At 41.9% G+C, this 19,052-nt stretch overlaps 1 protein-coding gene across 8 annotated transcripts in view; it reads right to left on the bottom strand.

Annotated features, from left to right (window-relative positions):
* The window catches only part of MLXIP (MLX interacting protein), a 54,833-nt gene that overhangs the window by 35,126 nt on the left and 655 nt on the right, over positions 1–19,052 (bottom strand). The gene's annotated exons all lie outside the window — the stretch shown is intronic.

The raw sequence follows: 19,052 nt of genomic DNA, 5'->3' as shown, positions 1-19,052 counted from the left end.
TCACAATTTCTAAGTATTCAGTTAAAAAAAAAAGTTCCTTTGAGGTTAAGAACCAGCGGTTCAAGCTTGAACTTGAACCTACGCTGTATAGATTTAACACGTACTCTACACAAGGGAGTTCAAATCTCAGTTGGAACTGACCACCAATGCATGTTTAATATTATCATTTAATCCTACATAAAAGGAAAATTATGATAGTATACACAATCACTACAAAAGGCAGGAAGTATCTGAATTTATATGTAAATATCTTTGCACACTTCTTATGATGAAAGCAGTTATTACAGGATCACAAGCAATCTGTCCACATCCTAAGCCTCTGTGTACAGAATAGATGGTAAACAGCATATCCTGAATATTTAGCACTTCCACTGGTGGCCTCTCATGCTGTTTGCTTTTCAGTGGTCACACCTTGATTTATACAGATTGTTACTTGGGATTAACAAAGCCCTCACAAGCTTTTCTATGGTGCTTTCACCCTCGTTTTGTAGGTGGGAAACTGAGGTATAGACTTATAAGCATTTCATTATCCACTTCTCTGATCCGGCCAACGTGAGAAGACATGCCTGCATTTGCTTGCAAAACTGCATCCAGTTCCCTTTCCTTACCTCTCACCGTGCCAGATGGACCTCCAGCCATCTCTGCAATCACTGCTTTGACTACCTGCTATCTCAAGTTTCTTAGAAAATTACAGTCTCACCAAGTTTAAAAAATTAAAAATTTAAAAATTTTGTGGGACAAAGCACTGCACTCAAACATGGGCCAACTCCTCACCAAATTTCAAGGCCCTGTCCGATCCTTAGGATAATATAATCTTTCAAAAATGACACGAGCTTCTTTGTTTTTTGTTTTTCTTTTGATACGGGCAATACATTTTGGGCAATACATCAGCTTTATTAGTGAAACAGACTGAACCATTTTGAAAAACTTTTCATCCAAAAACCATAGGCTCAGACACAGGAAAGTTCAGATCAAACGGTGGGCAACTTTAAGAAAAGGGGGTGCTACCAGTGTTGCCAACAGTAAGGGTGGGAATTCAATTCTTCTTAACATTTTCTGCAGCGTTGCGTAATGCTTCATTTTTTAAAGGACTCACCCTTGTAACAAAACAATCATGCTATCTCTGTATTTAAAGCAGTAAGCATGAAACCCTCTCACAGAGGGGCAAGCTGCCAGCCAAATATTGAAGTCGATCTACTAGAGATGTAAAATTTCAAATCCAACCCCCTCTCCTGTTCCCCTTCTCTCTGGTGCTAGGTTTGCAGGGTTCATATAGCTCAGTCAGTGTTGTGCCCAGCGCCAGAATGACCAGAAAATGAGTATCCAGTATCATTCACGAAATTGTAGAAACTATTTTTAACCCAACCAGCTTAAGAACTTTCATTTGGAGAACACATTCTCCCTGAAAGGAGAAGAAGAGAAACATCAGCTTTAATGTACCTTGCGACTTCGTAATACGCAATGGTGTGCCTGTAACTAACACTGTGATCAGCAGCAGTGAGGGCTGTGCAATTTATCAGATTTTCTTTGCTGCATCATCTTTACCAACAGCTTTCTTCCAGCTCCCTCGCAGTTGCGTGCTTGCATTTTGAAAAACAGCCACCACACTCAATGCACCCTTTCTACTCTCCCATCATCTTCCTTCTCTTCATCTCACCTCCCTGCTGCTCAAACGACGTTTAGAAGACTTTGGCGAGGCAAAGGGAACATTATATATCTAACAGTGTGGCAGGTGGTGTAACAAGGACATCATGATGAGTTCTACTGGGATCTTTTCTTATAAAATCTCTGCTAAGAGGTAGAGGAGCTTTCCTAGTGCTATCAACTGTTATGATGATGATCAACATGTACTGACAAACATATTGACAAAGTAATTCGCATCAGATCAACACATTTGGTTTTCCTTAAAGTGTTTCGTACGCTCTCTTGTCCATGGTGAAAAGTAAGAAGTGTCACTTTTAGAGCAGCTTCAATATAAAGGGAAGTGATCCTACTCGCTTGTTTCATGGTCTTTCGGAATTTTCCCCTCCTTCCTAAAACTTGACTTCTGCCACTGGCTTTTGCGCAAACTTCTCAGAATATTCATTACAAGAGCTGTTTTCCCAGACAGATGATCAGGAACTGATACAGTTGCCCAATGCACCTTTTTCTCATACAAAAGGATGGCTGTCAGCAAGGACCCTCGTCTACAGAGCTATGCACATGTCAGGATCCTTTTGAATGTTAAGGCCATAGCCTACACTAATAAACTGATCAAGATGTGATGATCTGGGCCCTTGTTTTAAGCACCTAAATTATGCTTGAAAGACTTTTCACACACAGAGCTTCTGAAAAACCCAAACAAACCGTATCAGCGTGGCAGATCAGCACAGCTCTCTGAGCAGCTCACATACCGACAGGAACTCAGAGCTGTTTACCATGCTCAACAGAGCAACCTGAAACCAGCACTTCTGCCACAGAGGATAGTGTAACATTCCCTGCACAACATTACAAGCCTATAAATACACTGCAAGACTTCAGGGATCTTATTCTCAACACGATTTAAGTGTTTTAAAACGAAGAGATGCTCCCCCACAAGATGTTTCCCCTTGTGAAACAACGCTTTCATACCAGCTGTCTGCAACCGACTCCCTGCAGCATGAAAAACACCAGACTTATTACCAAATTCAGTTATTAAAGACTCAAGACTGCCACAGCCCATACAGTTTGTTCAAAGTTTACATAAAAGCTGAACCAGAACACACAAAAGAGGGAAGTAGACTAAAGGCACAGTTGTGTTACTACTAAGACTACTAAAAGATCAAAAAAACAAAATCCCATAGAAAGATAATGTAGAGAGAAAACCCCTTCCTGAGTTAACATAAAACAGACTGGAATGAGGAAAAAAAGGAGTTCAAAAATAAAATAAAATAAAATGAAAGCATCTCTAAAAGGCCATGCACACCTCACAGGAAAGTCTCTACTTAAAGCTTTGTTAGATCTAAGCGCAAACAAACTCTTTGACAACGCCTTCACCAAATCCAGCCCTTCAGTTAGAGGTGAACATCCCATGGACCTGTAAGCGGCAGTTCCTCCTGCCCCTGCCACAGCAGCAGCCACATCTCAAAGCATGGCAGTGAAACTCCCTGGGATTCACCAGTCAAAGACCACAGCCTCCTAGGAAGGTTGAACATCCAGAGAACAAGTAGTGGAAAACAGACCTTCACCTCTGGGTCACCAGCTCAAACAGGAGCTGTGGAAACTTTTCTGTAGCACTGCAGGAAAGGCTGTGCAAGTGACCCTTCATTAATTAACTGAGACATGGCAGGAAGCATACTAATGCTTGTGACATACAATCCTCGTCACGCTTTTCCCAGATGGCTCCGGTTGTGCATTTAGGATTGGACAGGCCAATGGAGGTGCCTGGTTCCCACACACAGATGGAGAGAAGATCACTCTGTTCTTAGGAAAGTGGCTCTGGTCATGCTGAAGAGTTTGTTACTTTATAATGATGGTGGTTATGCTCATGCTCAGCACAGGGCATTGATGAATGCTTCATAGCAGTTAACTTTACAAAGCAATATTTAATCTTACTATATGTGGTAAGTGTCAGAGAAAGACCATCGGTTTATTGCAATATAACCTTATAAAGTCATTCCTTTGCTCACAGTAACCACCTTGCTCAAATATCTACCAGCAAAACCACTCAGAAATTCTCACGCCATTCACCCATGCACTAGTTAAGTGACAGTTGGACTGACGTAATCCCTTTCTTTAGGTAGAACACATTTTCAAATGGACCGAGATGGTCCCAGAGCAAGAGATGACTTCCCAAGTAAAACAAATTACAACATCAGCACTTTCCTGAATCTTATGACAAACAAAAAATCCCAAACCCATCACCAAATGACCCTCATACAAGTCTCTTCTTTTAGCCATGTGTTTCCCATGTTCCAAAATCAAAAGAAGGCAGCATCAACCTTTACTTTGTAGAGTCCCTTAGAATACTCAAATGAAAGGTAAACAACATCTCTCAAAAGTCTATTGCTACAGAGAGAAGCAATCTTTCTAAACTTCCTAGGATCTGTCTCCCCATTTCAAAAAGCCTGCTGTATCCACATGGCCTATAATCACCACACGCAGAGGCCTGACCCCAAGCCTACTAATGAGCTAATAAAAACTGCTAATAAAAATCTTAGGCTCCTTAAGCTCTGCTAAGATTTTTACTGGAGATTTGAGCGTTCTACTTGTATGACTGGATACTGAAAACAGATGGGATGCACGCTGGGCTCCTAAACAACTACCTTCACAGACCAAAACTTTATTAGAAACAGTAATGAATTGGCTTTTATGGCATATTTTTGTGCATCTACTTACAGAGTCTGTAAATTGAGCCATGCTCTTCAATTACATTTGCTGATTTGATAATGTAAATGAGCGAAATTTAATCACATGGTTACTATGAAGGGTTAACTATTTCACACAGCAAGAGAGACAGACCAGAATATAGGAATGCCTCTTGTTTCCACGCAGTTTGATTACAGATTAGCCCTCAGTCATACCTGGAATGACTCCGATCACAGAATCATTCAAGTCACAAACATACTGGCTTTCTGCTTTCACAATACAGTAGAATATCCAGTACCTTCTGGCAGCCAGTTAGGGAAAGGCAGCAGCACAGAACTAAGTTGATATCACAGAATGCAGCCATTCAGCAACACTAACTGGGCTTATCTGCAGCTTCCAGAGACCAAATGCCACCGACACATACTGTCCCATGCTTCCCTGAAGAAAACACATGCTCCTGTTCCAAGCAAAAGCTATAAAATGAGAGCACTCTAAAGCTGTAATTTTTATAAGGCAAAAGACAAATCTCTTATTTAGAAGAAAAAAGATTAATGAACAGTGAAAGAGCTGCCTGGAATTTTTTCACCAGCTGATACTAAAACACTGTCCAGCTCACTCTAGTACTTGGCACCAGAACTCACCTGCTTTAGCAAGAGGTGTAAGAACACCCATACAGGTTGGGCCAAAGGTCCAGCTTTCCCAGCACTGCATCTCCACCAGCGGACACAAGCCAGTGCTTGGGGAAGAGTGAGAACAGGACGAGTGTGTTTGTACAACGCTCTCTCCCTCCAGCCCTCAACAACCAGCCCCCTACAGCCCCTCTCAACTGTAAAGGAAAACGATATTAACTATTATATTAACTTCCCAAAAGTAAATTGGAAGAACTACATAGTTTCTCCTTTTGCTGTGTTTATAGATACTTCCTTCCCGCCCTCCCCCCACACACCTGACTGAGTTGAACACGTGTTTTGATTTGGCAGGTCTCTGCTCTGAAAAGGGAGGGATAATAACATTCTTAACAGAGAACAGCCACTATGGTGACTACTGCAACGACTCAGGATGCCCCAGCTTTTGGATAGATTGCTTCCGGCTCTCAGCTATTTCACAATCTCTGCTTTCTATTTTCAACAGGTTTTAGGTGTTAAACATGGTGGCTAATTACCTGAAATAAGTGCAGTTTCCTCCTTGAGGATATCTGCATCTTTGATCAAGACAGTTCTCCCATCCCAACACTAGGTTCGTTTGAAATAAGCTGACAACATGCAAAGAACTTCTCTGGCTCTGTAGCAGATCTAAGCATTTCACAACCATACCCAAATCCTTTGACCTAGTCCTTCCTTTTAAAACTTCCATATCTTCAAACGCAGAAAGGTAATTTTTGCATGTGTTCCCAGGTCACTAACCCGTTCCACACATTACAACCCCTTCTCTCAATTTTCTTTCTCAAAAGCTGTGTTATAAAGAACTAAAGCAAGTATATCATTCCCTTTCACTGCTTCATGCTTTCCCACATCTGGCATGCCACCACCATATTTTCTATTCAAGTTCTCTCAACCTCCATCCTGACAGGGACAGGTATTTACCAAGCAAACAGAAAGCTGGACTAAGCTGAAGTATCTGTGCAGATACTAATATGCAGGACTTTGAATGTACACAGGGAAACATTTAGACCTTCTCTGGACGCTGTACAGAATGAGCTAACATGAGAAGCATGGTATGTAACATCCAGACTTTGACGTGCTGCAAACAGACAAATTTCAGAGCCCATTCCTGAACCTATGATGCAGCTTAGCAGAACCAGCACTGCACTGTGCTGCCTCTCACTCAAATACGGTGAGTTCTCCTGATGCAGACAGCTGTCACTGTAAAAGTTATTAGCAGAGCTTGACTTGCCATGGAGAAGCTTACTCACACTGCTACAGCTTCTATACAATCATTCAGAAATTCATCAGATTCAGCAGAGACCAACCATCCTAGAAAATAATAAATTATACTTTTCTTTGCTCTGGAAAACGTGGCAGCAGATAATATCCATATGCACTGATTGGCAGATCAGGAAGCAACAAGATCTTCCACTGGCCTCTTCTGTTTGGCACTTCTTCTTTAACGGCTGCCAGGCTCACAGCCCAGGTATTTCCTTTCTTACTTTTTTTTTTTTTTTTAAATTTTCCTTTTTACATGCATGCCTTTCCTTTTTTACCTTGTTGACCACTTCTGTCTCTAACACACTGCAAAGTAATAGTTTCCAATAACTAACACAGGCTACATCAAGTGTCATAATACAGCATCAAAAGCAAATGTCTGCATAATAAGAAGATAATGAAGAGCAGTCATGGACTTCAAAGAAAAGTCACAAAGAACTGAGAAGCACTTCCACAATTCACACTCCATTGGGTCCCTGTCCCTTTGGGAATGGTGTCAATAGCGAAGACTGTTATGGTTTGAAAACCCACAACAATTTACTGTCGTTCAGACAATTATTCTATTACCTGATGACCCCTCCCCATCTGGGAAGGGGAACAGGGAAAAAGCAAGGAAACACGAGGGTTGAAATATAAACAGATTTAACAGAGTAAGACTAGATAATTAACACTAATAACACTAAAGAACCAATATTGATCCCAATACCAATATAAAATACACAAGGCTTACACTCAGCCAATCATATCAGCAGGAAGCTGTGCACTCCCAGCAGGGGACAGCAAATGCGGGACACAGAGAGCTATGGCTTCGGGAGGAAGGGAAGGCCTTAGGGATCTGGTACCGGGGCAAGAAGTTCTCTGGACCACCACCACCAAGGAAGAGAGAGAACTTTGCAAACCTTCTTATTTACACTGAATGCGATATTCATGGTATGAAATAATCCTGTTGGCATCTTGGGTCAAGTGCCCGGGTGTCACTCCTTCTCATCCCTACACCTGGCTAGCTCGAAAACACTGAGACCTTGAAATCCATATACCATAGCTGGCTATGAAGTAAGTATTTTCACAAATTCAGACGCTAGTCTTCTAAAAGTGCAGTTTTCTCAAGCATTAGAAGATAAATTAAGTCCTGTGTTGCTCAAACCAGGATAAAGACAAACAGTGAATAAATTTAACAGCAGCCTAAAATCTGGATGCAAGATGCAGCAAGAAGAATTTAGCAGAATAGCCTGTGACGGCTCACATGCACATGAATGTACAGTTGCTAGATAGTAACGAAATGCAGCGAGCCTAAGTTATTTTTAGGTCTGTTGTGCAACCCCGATGTCACTTCATTCCAGCTGCTCCAAAGACACAACAACACCAGCACACAGGCCTGGGCTCTGCATCATCAGTTCTGGTTTGACGGTCTGAGTCTAACCCTTGCCCTGCATTAGAATTTCTCTGGGTCAGAATTCAGCCGAGGTGACAAAGCCCCTGGCACAGACAGGGCGATGCAGATGAGAAGAGTGTTTTGGACAACTAGCTCAAGTGGGCTGGGAAAGTGGCCTGGCTGTTGGATAGAGAAGCCACTGCATTCACTGCAGCCTCGCTAGAGACCTCACAGCCATGCTGGCCAAGGTCACTTCAGCTGACGTGTGCTTAAACTGCTGCAGGCAGAGCAGCCGTTACTATGAGACCTTGAGGGAAGGGAGAGTAAACAAAGTGGCAGAGGGTAATGGAGGCCAGGATTTCGAGTAAACATCGCATGCTAGAGAGTTCTGAAAAACAGTGAACTTGACAGATTCCAGCAGCAAAAGTGTCCTTCGTGCCTCTGCAGTGTTTGCTTGGATCTTGTTATGCAGACATATCACTTAAAAAAAACCAACCCTGCTGATATACGAGGACTAACAGGCTCACTGCCGGATGTATCAGTGAAAAGCAAAGGCCTCATCCTGTTTATGTATGCTTCTGAGGGTCTCTTCTAAGCAGTAGTGCAAGACGCAACACAAACTCTTTAGGACAGAAGAGTCTTGTACGCCTCTTGCAGCCAGCCTGGCAGGACACAAGGGTTGGAACAAGATGATCTTTAAGGTCCCTTCCAACCCAAACCATTCTATGATTCTGTAACAGAGCCCCAGGACCAAGCTCCTGTACTTACCACAGCTGCTCTAACGGCAGTAAGGCTCTGGTGTTCAGATGAGCTCTCAACACAGTTACCTCTGAAGTGTCCACATAAGCAGGACTCTTTTGGAAAAATACCAAGGTAGGTACAGCATAGGAGGTAAACAGAGCAGAGAAACACATGTATGCCACACAGAGGGTTCGGACTGGGGCAGGCTGGCAAGCTGCCACCTTCCCCCCAGATTTGCAAGACGTAAGTATAAACAATGGAGCTGCTGTCTCACTTCCAAAACTGGCAAGGACAATCCACTTTCTCAAGAAGGGCAAAACTAGTACAACAGCAAGGCTATTTGGATCTTCTCCTTACCCCCTCAGCCACCCTTAAGGCTCAACTCTTCAATTCTTGCTTTTATTCACAAGCCAACCCTAGTACAAGCAAACCCCAGTGAACACGAGCAAAGACAAGACCATCCTTTCATCTCCCAACTGAGATGGAAGAAGCCTTTTCACACTCATGCAGAAACAAAGCTGTAGTAAGCATCAGATCCCTGTACTTGTATAAGGACAATTCTTTAAGGACCAAAGCACAGTGCTCTCAAGCTTTCTTCCTTTGTTCCTTCAGCTGAACACAGCCTTGGCTCTTTATTTCTGCTCTGAACTGTCCCCCCAGAATTCTGTCCTTTGTTTCACAAATCGCTGAGAGAATGCATAGGGAAATACTGTTAATCTGCAATTAAAGAGAAGCACAAACAACAGGTATGTCTTCTACCCATAATGACATCCTCTGCTTGCTCTAGGGTGATAAAAATGAACACTAAAGATACCTCTGGAAATCCAGAAATCTCCCACTCATTAAAAAAAATATTTCTCTCTGTATGCAGCAAGACGTTCCCACATATAAAAAATTCAGGTAAGAAAAAGCATTAAACATAGTACACAGGACAGCATCCACTGCTTCCTTGCACTACAGCATCAGCTGAAGTAGACGTAGAGAGATGAGAAAGCCTCTAACTGTGCATTACTGATGGAGACAATGCTGTGCTGTGAACACAAACCCAAGTGTCAAAAAACAAGTCATTAAAATTTAACAAGTCATTATAATATTTCTATGCTTTTCAGAAAAAAGTTTAATTCATTAAGTATCATGCTTAGTTATTTAAACAATGAAGTCTTTTCCTAGCATCAAGCTATGCCATAAAACCTATCATGTCAAAAGGGTTATCTGCAGGTCTGCAGTGGTCTGGCCACACTTACATATCGCTAATTAAAGAAAATCAGATTCTTTCACTAATACCCTGCTATATGATAATCCAAGTGGTAGCCTGCAGGCCTTTCCCATCTGGCCTGTCACCCTTTGTTTTATAGTCTCTGAGGAGATGAAGCACTCTGAGAGCCACTCATAACACCCTGGGCTTTGTACTTCTAATGTACCTTCCAAGTGTCCACAGTCTGGATAACTGACCAAGGGAAGGAATCATTTCACTGTGCCTTGGGCCTAGATGGCTTCCTATGGTCCTCTCTGATCCCATTTTCTATCATCCATCTGATGGCCCAGCTAGACAGTCCAACTTTAAAAATACTACTGTTTCACACAGGTAACTGTTGCTGAGCTTGCTCTTAAGTAGCACCCAGAGTTTAAATACCTTAAGGCACAAATTTAAATCTACTTAACAGGGAGGGAATAGCGCTTACACTGCAGCAAACCATTCACACCAAGCCATTCACACCACAGTAGAATGGCCAAGGTGTCATTCAGACTCCCCTTTAACACTCTCTCCTCAGAGGCATCAAGCCTGTAAGAGACCTGTAAGAGATCATGACATGTATGAGAATGACAGCAAGATAAACACCATCCCCACAGGCGTTTGAGTAGACAAACATGTGCTCAATCCAACACTACATTTAACATAGCGATGCAGAGTACAGCAACTGCAGCACATCAAGCCAAGGGAGGAAAGCAGACAAGGAGCCCTCGTCATTCATGCCTGCAGAGTAAAAACAGCAAACAGTTCCCTAATAGGCAGGGTCCTTCAGCTGACTGGAGCGGCACATTCACCTTCTAAACAAATCTGTCGTGCAGAAAGGGGTCATGCCTCACATGGCAATTAAGTGTTTGATGGCTCAGGAAAGCTGACGCCATTTAGACTTCCAAGCCCAACAAAACAACTCTTTACAGATGAAAAATCCAAATTGGTCTATCAAAAATACAGTTTCTGTTGTTCTAGAAGTAGGATGGTTTTCTAGATTCTCCAGAAAGCCACCATTAGCAACCCAATCGGGAATCCAGAGCTGACACTCCAGGTATTCAAGCTTCCTTGGTGACTGCACAGCACAGACCTTTCCTGAGGAGTGCGATGATGCTTCTCAGAAACACAACTACCAGTCACGGTGGGGAGCACGTACTTTTCGCAGGCAGTCCAGTGAATGCCAAAGGCAGTCAGCAGAAAGAACATTGCCTTCCAGAAGCATTATGATTACCTTTAAAATACCAGCCTGGTTTTATTACCCTGTAATTTTCAACTGTAGGGTTCCTCATCAGTTACAATGGTCAGTAGCTTTTCTAACAGAGGTGCCAATAAACTGCACATCTTCATCTTCCCCTCCTAAATCTTTCTTCCATTTGTCTCCTTTTCTTTACTGTATAAGCTTGTAGCTGAAGTGTCATCTTTTATACAGCTTCCTCTAGAACTCACTATGTTAGCTCACTTCTAAACTTCGTGCCTTTGTTTCCCCCTTTCAAAAAGACCAGTATACACATGTGGGTCTCTGAAGTGTTGAGACTGTTTTGGTCATTTTTAGAAGGGAGAAAGGGAGGAAAAAGCAGTTAACTGATTTATCTAAGATCAACAAGCCAAGAAACTAAGGGCTAGCGAAAAGCTTTGTGCTTGTGTCACAAAGTAAATAAGCTGTGGCAAACGCGCACTAGAACATTTCCGACAGCTATTACTGCTTAACTTACAAAGAGACGTCTATATTAATTACATTATGAATGGCACCAAGGCAGCATGTTTTACGTTCAAAACAAACAATCAAAAATGACCTTCCAACTCCCATTTGAGCAAACAAACAAAAAAATTGTTTTGAAAAGACCATGTTTAGAATTTCTGGTTTAGTATTACAACTGTTAGAAGCGACTTCTGGAAAACCTAGCTTTTCCTAACCCCATTTTTCAAGCCTTCCTGCTTCAGAAACTGTGACAATAGTGTAACTCTAGCTTGCACTAAAAACAATCAGATGCAGGTTTTTCCATCACTGTCTGAAACACAAAGAACCAACTCTATTTTCTTTGGAGGCAACTGAAACAACTACTTTTCCTAATCATCTTCATAATTGTTTTATAGACATGTTAGAGGTTTCCTTCCCTGAGTGAAAGGAAAATTGTATGAAAGCTGTAAAATATTTCAATAGCCATCAAAGAGTTTAGAAAGCTTGTCTTTTTCCTCAGAAGTAGCTTAGAAGTTTTGTCTTTAAAGTGACTGCTTGTGCCAGTGACGTTAAAATATCAAAGGACAGATAAGGAAAACTGTAAATGCAATTAATTTTTGCATACAAAGGAAAGGAAGTAGCAAGCATATAGCCTGAAGTCTGTTAATTAAAAATGAAATACCAGATTAAACCCAAACTGGTCCAGGTTTCTAAACTGATAAGGTTTTTTATGTTGTTGTTTTGCTTTAGAAAGACAAACCTTTCTTTCTAACAGCAAGAGGAAGCAAGGCAGCATTAGAAGAGCCAAACCAGGAACCCCAGCTCTCCTGCCCCCATTTTACTGCATGATCATCCACGACTTCCATGTCTGCGTCCATCTAGCTCACAGTCTCCCTTTATCAGGCACACCCTCAGTAAGTGCTTCCTATCTAACGCTCGCACCACAGATCAAAGCACAGGGAAGAAATGCTGGACTTCTCTAACTCCAGCCACACCTTCAATCATCTACCCTTACTTTCCATATATCTTCCCTTTCATACCTATTTCTCCTGCCCTGAACTACAGCACTACACCAGCATCCTCTTCCTTCCCCAAGTCATCGTTATCCATTCACATTTGTCCTATGTATCAGATCTCCTCCGAGTATAACTCCCGTCTCTTTTCTTCTCCACAACGTCCCTATCATCCTCAGAGAATTCCCTTTCCTTGCTGTCCAACCCTGCTGCTGAACATTTCCTCACTCACACTGTTCAGTGAGTTTGTAACCCAGGCTCAAACCCACCCATTCAGATGAAAGGTAATTGATTTGACTTGAACTTCACAACACCTTTTTTCTTTGTTCCCTTCCTATTTCCATCTTTGTGACCTCCTCTGTCAACACCATCCACCCCACCACGTGCCTCTATCTTGGCCCTTCTAATTAATTCAATGCATTCTTCAAAGATCTTCTTAATTTTATTTCAAATCTCAGTGAGCTGCTCATCTCGTCTCCTGCCCTCTCAACTCTTCCTTCTTCAGAGCAGATCTCTGAATACTGTTACTATGAGAAAAAATTCCACTCACACATAACAACTTAGAGAGCCTGATCTTCTTGAGGATGTCCTGCTCATTGCAGAAGGGTTGGACTAGATGACCTTTAGAAGTCCGTTCCAACCAAACTATTCTGTGATTCTACTGGCAACTGCTCTCGAGTGCTGATGCAGCAGCAAGGAATTGAACTTGAGTTGTCTGGTGCGTTTGAGAAGCTGCCCCTGAATTCGCAATTTGATTTTACATTTGACAGCAGAACTCTTTACTTCTATTTCAAACACTCATACTCTGTCACCATAGTTAAGATGAGTTTTTCTTCATGGTAGAGGTAGGAGACAGACAATTAAACAGTGGAGGATTCCATTCAACCATATCTTTTACGGTAGCCCAAAGACATCTGAGAGGAAGTGCTTGAGGATCCTGTGGAATTGCTTGGAGGGGGCTGAGGGAGGAAGACTAGAGGAAGCTGGTGGAAGCTGCTAGAATGATAAGAACCACCAACACCTAGAAGTGCCCAAGGCTCTCAGCGCCTTTTCAGCTGGATAGTCTCCCTATAACAGGAAGAAAGATTGTTGGGAGGCAACTGCCCCCACTGTCTGCTGTGCTGCAAAAACAACGAGGCAGAATTGTTGAAGCTTGACTGCAGAGCTGTAGAATAGCACGGAAACTGCAGGAAGAGTTCACTCTCTACTTCAAGCTTTTCAATTTCTGTGCAAACTTAAAATGCGTGTCTGACATCTCAGAAATGCCCAGCCATCAGCTCAATATGGCTCCAAAGCTCCTTTTATTCCTCCCCACCACTTTCCAGCTTACTGCACCACTAGATACCCCCTTGTTTGGTTACGACTAATCATAGCTTAAGGACACACAGACAGATAAGCAGCTGCTCAAGGGACTGTATATCAACTCTGCCTTCCAAGAGAGTGGAATTTTTTTCCCCCACTTGGGAGAGAAACAAACAAGAATGATTCAGTGACCTACTAAATGAGCATGTGGGAAAACATGAGTAAAGCTAAGACCTGAATTTCGGGTTTCTTGGCTTTAATTCCTCTCGCCACTCAGCAGAAAGAAATGAAAACAGGTAAGGGGGAGAGAACTGGAAATTAATGTGTTAATTTCTGTTGCCATCAAACTCTACTTCATTCAAAACACATCATAACCATGCAACACAAATCTTCACTAAAAGCAATTCCAAATCTCACAGTTCAGCCAAGCTTTTTTCAGACCATGCAAAAGTTACTGAGAACAGGCAATCTGAGGACAAACTTGCTCCCTCTTCCCTATTTCAGCAACACATCGAAAAATATGATTATGAAATCCATGTTGTATTTAAGCCAGGGAACAACATCTGTTTACCGTGTGAAAACACAAGACAGAGAACTACAACAAAACATGTAGATTAAATGGTAAACAAAAGACGATATCAGCAATGTGGTTTTTTGTGAAAAATGTGACTACTGTGCACCATACTTCGGTAGTAACACCCTACGCAGTCAGGTCTACAGAAACCACTAAAAGCTTGTGACCTGCAGAGCCACCAAAATAGCCAGGAGCAAACAAAACCAAAAAAATTTGCCTACAGAATTTGTCTTTTCTTCATATAAGTAGTGTGCAGTCCTGAAGACACCAAAACCTTAATTTCAACCAAGGACTTTTTACACTACCACTACTAAATGTTTACTCTGGCAAGAGAAATGCATCTTTGAAACAAGAACAGCTCAGCAACCTTTCTGCAAACTTTTCTGAGGTTCAAGGTTGTCAAGGTGGAATTTGAAAGCGCATCTTATATAGAGCTTAAAAGCTTGTGACTATATCGAGCATTTGCCATAAGCAAGGTAAGAGGCTCAGTAACAATGCGCTGATTCACACGCACTAGAATATAGCCAGCATCCTCGCTTTGAAATGACCCTTAACCATGAGTACTTATAACCTAGCAACTCTGCTCAAGTTAGGCTCAATTCATAGGACGAATATAGGTGTTTTTATCAGAGTAGTTTCTACGAGCAGCATATAAAATATGTAACTACATTCTGAAAGTTTTTCATCTGAAACCTGCTATCACCATTGCTAAGAACTTCCCAAAATACACGCTGCGTTAACAAAGAATATGCGGCAGAGGTGCTTTGGAAATAAGCTGATCCCTAATATCCCCAATATTTTTGGCTTACATCTACATAAAGTGAAGGGGTCATATTGCTGAAGAGGAGAGATGAGATCTAGAAATGACCTGGCAAGCTTTTCTAAAGGTAGCCTTCGTCACAGTTCCCAGACCCCACTCTCCTGTTCTGTGCAACTTTAACAAGCAGGATCCAGAAGGGTTTAGACAAGTATCTGATGCCAGTGTTAACACTCTTACCTAAAGTACATCATCTGGCATGTACCTTAAGCTCTTATTAGAAGGCGAGAGAACTCTGAGGCTACTTAATGACAAACGAGTCCACGAAGTCATCTTCATTTACCCTATCATACCCTACCGCAAAGTAAGATGGACACCAACTGACATAATACATGACAGAAGTTTAAAAAGAACACCACCCACACTGAGTGCAAGTAGTATCTTTAATAACTCCTAAAATAAAGCTTGTGCTTTGCTTACATGATGTACATGACCACACACAACTGACTAGCCCATCCTCTCAACTGCAGAGATCTTCTCCCCAGCACTGCAAAAGGGGAACCTTCACGAAGAAAATGAATGACTTACATGGTCCCAGAACCTCATCAACCTCTTACTTCCCTACAGGGCATGGGTAAGACAGTGGGTGAGTACTAACTGAAGCCTGCACTGTCACTTATCCACTTTACACCTAGAGAAAATAACTGAAAATTTGACTTAAATCTACTTTTTCCAGGAGTAATACATTATATTTCCTACTCCCTGCAATGATTATATTAGTTGTTCCAGCATGATTATACCTCTCTACCACCTCATCATCAAAACCCTAAACTAGCACAATGCCACTGATTCCTTCCGCATGTTTTTCAGAGCTCCGCATGCAGAGTTCAGAATATACAAAATCTGCCTTTCCAAGTGCATATTTCAGGTTTTGGACCTTAAACAAACTACACATCATTGTTTCCAAAGCAGAGCTTTCCACAGGGAGGTCTAACATCCCCATATTCCAGCCTGTTAGGGCAATAAATGGTTTACAGTGCCCTTTTGTAAAGCATAATTTTCACTTCACACAAGCCTTCAGCCTGCATTCTACAAAGATGTGAACATTATTCTTCTGCTGAAGACCAGAGCTCTCCAAAATGAAACGAAAAAATTCTTCTGCCCCAATCCCAGGAAAAAACTTCACGATACACTGTGGTCAGAACATTTCAGAATACAGGTCAGTTTTGGGAACTTACTTTTGGGTAATGTAATTATTTGGATAATCATAAAGTTATTAAAGGGCTTTACTAAATTAAGTATCAAGATTACATATCATTTGACTTAATTCTGCTTAATAACCACTGTAGGTCATATAACCATTAGCACAGTTTCTCTTTAGAATGAACAGCATCATAGATTATTTTCATTTTGGAAAGCCCATTTTTTATAATCTTTTTGCCTTTTAAGTGTCCTGCCTGCCATAGGTCAATTACAGCTACCTATACATATCGAGACCTGCAAGGTCACATTGTTTTAAAGGGCTGGGATGAAGGGGCTAGAAGAGGAAAATCAGAGTTCTTTTACCTTCGTCAGCATGGTATCATTCCCACAATCAATCTCACAAGAAAAACGAGTGACATTTAGATAAAGTACAGCCCTCGTGATACCTGTTGTAAACCCTAGTGTTTATAAGTAACTTATTGATTTAGAAGATTGTTTTAATCTCCTAACTGTACAAGGGAGTATGCTACGGTCACATTTTCCCCTGTGAAACGGCTCATCTGAAATGAGGATTTCCAACCTGCGCAACTGGATACGTGACTGAAACAGCTATGACGAAAATTAAAATCAGGTTAGCTTGTACTGCTCAGAGGCACGAGGGAATCACCTCCCTCATGTTCAGAAAGAGCTTTTTTATCATAAAAAGTTTGTCAGTGAGCAGCAGAGCCATATTAAAAGAAAAATTTTTTTACACAATTCATTATCACAATTAGAAGAGCCTAGGCTACACTGCGCATCCCAACGAGAATGTGATTCAGCACAAATTTGGTCACTTTCAAACATAAACCATCCTGGGTAATAACCTAGGTAAGATAGAAAAGCTTAGCTTTCTACCTCATTGGTAAAGCTAACAGACACCACACAACTTAGTGCTTCTTTTTAAAACTTTAAACACTGAAATACTAGCAATGGGTGTCAAGTGTAAATAAATATTACACACAGGGCTCTGTTACAGCAACTTCCTTGTTTTTGTATTTAACATAGCTGCATTACCCCAGCTCCAGAAACATGATGAGTTAGCTCATGCCCCTCGTTACTGGTTCTGCAACAGCCACAAAGCGAAAACCACACTTCTTCACCTTTTTGTTTTACAGTTTTTGGTGTTGGTTTCCACACCTCCCAGTTCTTTTCTAGAGTGATTTTCTATCCTACAAATGCAGTATGAAAAACGTAAACATAGAATCTGCCTGTTTTGTCAGCGCTAGATCAGACAGACAATAATGGGAAAGGCACAGCTGAGGCAACACAGGCAAATCAGACTTTCTAAAATTATTTTAATCTTTTTTAGACCCAAGTTTAGAACTGCTTTCTTAGACAGATTTAAAACATTTTTTGCAAAGCCATAAAGCAAGCAGGCTGAATCTGGGCAGGGTGTTTCATGGCTGCAATTCAGCAAACCTTAAGATATCCAAGTACAGAAGCATTAAGAATATGCTCTTCTTTGGTAACCTCTAAGAAGATATTTTCTGTACCTTGCCTCATACTGCCACCAACAAGCGGGATAAAATTATTTCTGCTAAGCTAGATTTGGTGCTCAATTTATGCAGCTACATCAGTTTGGTATTGTTAAATTAGTATCACAGAATTATTCCTTTGCATTAGATGTGACCCTCGGTTTCAAAATCCCAAAGATACACTAGTGGAAGCGCAACATAAAATAAAGCTGATAAAGGCCAATGAGAAGATACACACGGGAAGTCTAGTTCTGTCCCTCATAATACTTGTGGTTCCTCTGCAGGTTCCTCTCAGCTTGTATGATAAAGGCAGGCTAGTTAATTTTTAGTTAAGTTTTACATTTTTATTTCTTTTGTAAGCGCAAAGGATTTACATCCATTATTGTACACACCTATCTAAGATTCACTCTCTTGCCTGTAACTAGCAACTTACTTGGTAAAAATTATCAAAATTAGAAGATTACTTGCATTACATCTTCTCACTAATCATACAGAATGGATAGTTCTATTGTTTCCTCTTCATTGAGCAGTACGGAAATAGAAGAATTTGGAGTGGGCAAAGTTAATTTTCTTTTAGCAAGCTAACACTGTTCCTATAAACGAAAATAAATATTTCCGTTGATACGCTCAGAGGCATTTTCCATCATTCCTTTTAATCAACTTCCAAAATACGCTCCATAGAGAACATCAGATTGGATCCAATTTCTGCTTTATCACATCGAACAAAAGACTCGAGCAGGCATACCTCCTTTCAAAACACCTCTATTCCATAGCTCTGCCTCCATTTTGGATGACAGACAAAGGGAGTAAATGTGAATATAACGCCTTATTAAATAGATGAAAAGCAAAACCGAAGCTTGAGCAAAAGGCGCAGATAAACCCAGGAAGTGCTACTACCAGCTGCAACCACTGGAACAAAGGAAACAATGACAGATCCCGCTTTCTTGAATTTGTTATAAAAATAAAATTGGGGGGGGAGGGGGGAGGGAATACAAGAAGAGTTGGCCGATTTTCACATAGAACGGGCACAAATAGTTCCTTTGCCCTTTAGGGGTTTCTCCAGATGCTCTTCAGCACTGGATGTTCCCACCAACTTCAAGCCTGCCCGTGGGATGCTGAGGGTTTCCCAGTGCCACTAAGAGCCCGCAGAGGCAGGGCGCTCTCCCACGCCGGGGACAGGGTCCCCGTCCGCCTCACGGGCTCACCCCGACCTCCCCCCCGTCCTCCTGCCTCCGCGGCCCCGCCGGAAACGCGGTGACACCCCCTCCGCTCACCCCACACCACCCGCGGCCAGGTCTCAGGCCTACGGAAAGTGCCCGGCGAGGATCCTAAAGTTCACTGAAAACAAAAGCGACACGAACACCCACGCGTGGAGGATGGGGGGGGGCGGGGGGAGGTCACCATCGAAAGGCG

This window comes from Larus michahellis, chromosome 13 (genome assembly GCF_964199755.1).
Source record: "Larus michahellis chromosome 13, bLarMic1.1, whole genome shotgun sequence".
NCBI classification, from domain to species: Eukaryota; Metazoa; Chordata; class Aves; order Charadriiformes; family Laridae; genus Larus; species Larus michahellis.
Note: the sequence above shows the minus strand (reverse complement) of the source record. Positions and strands in the feature narration are given on the sequence as shown.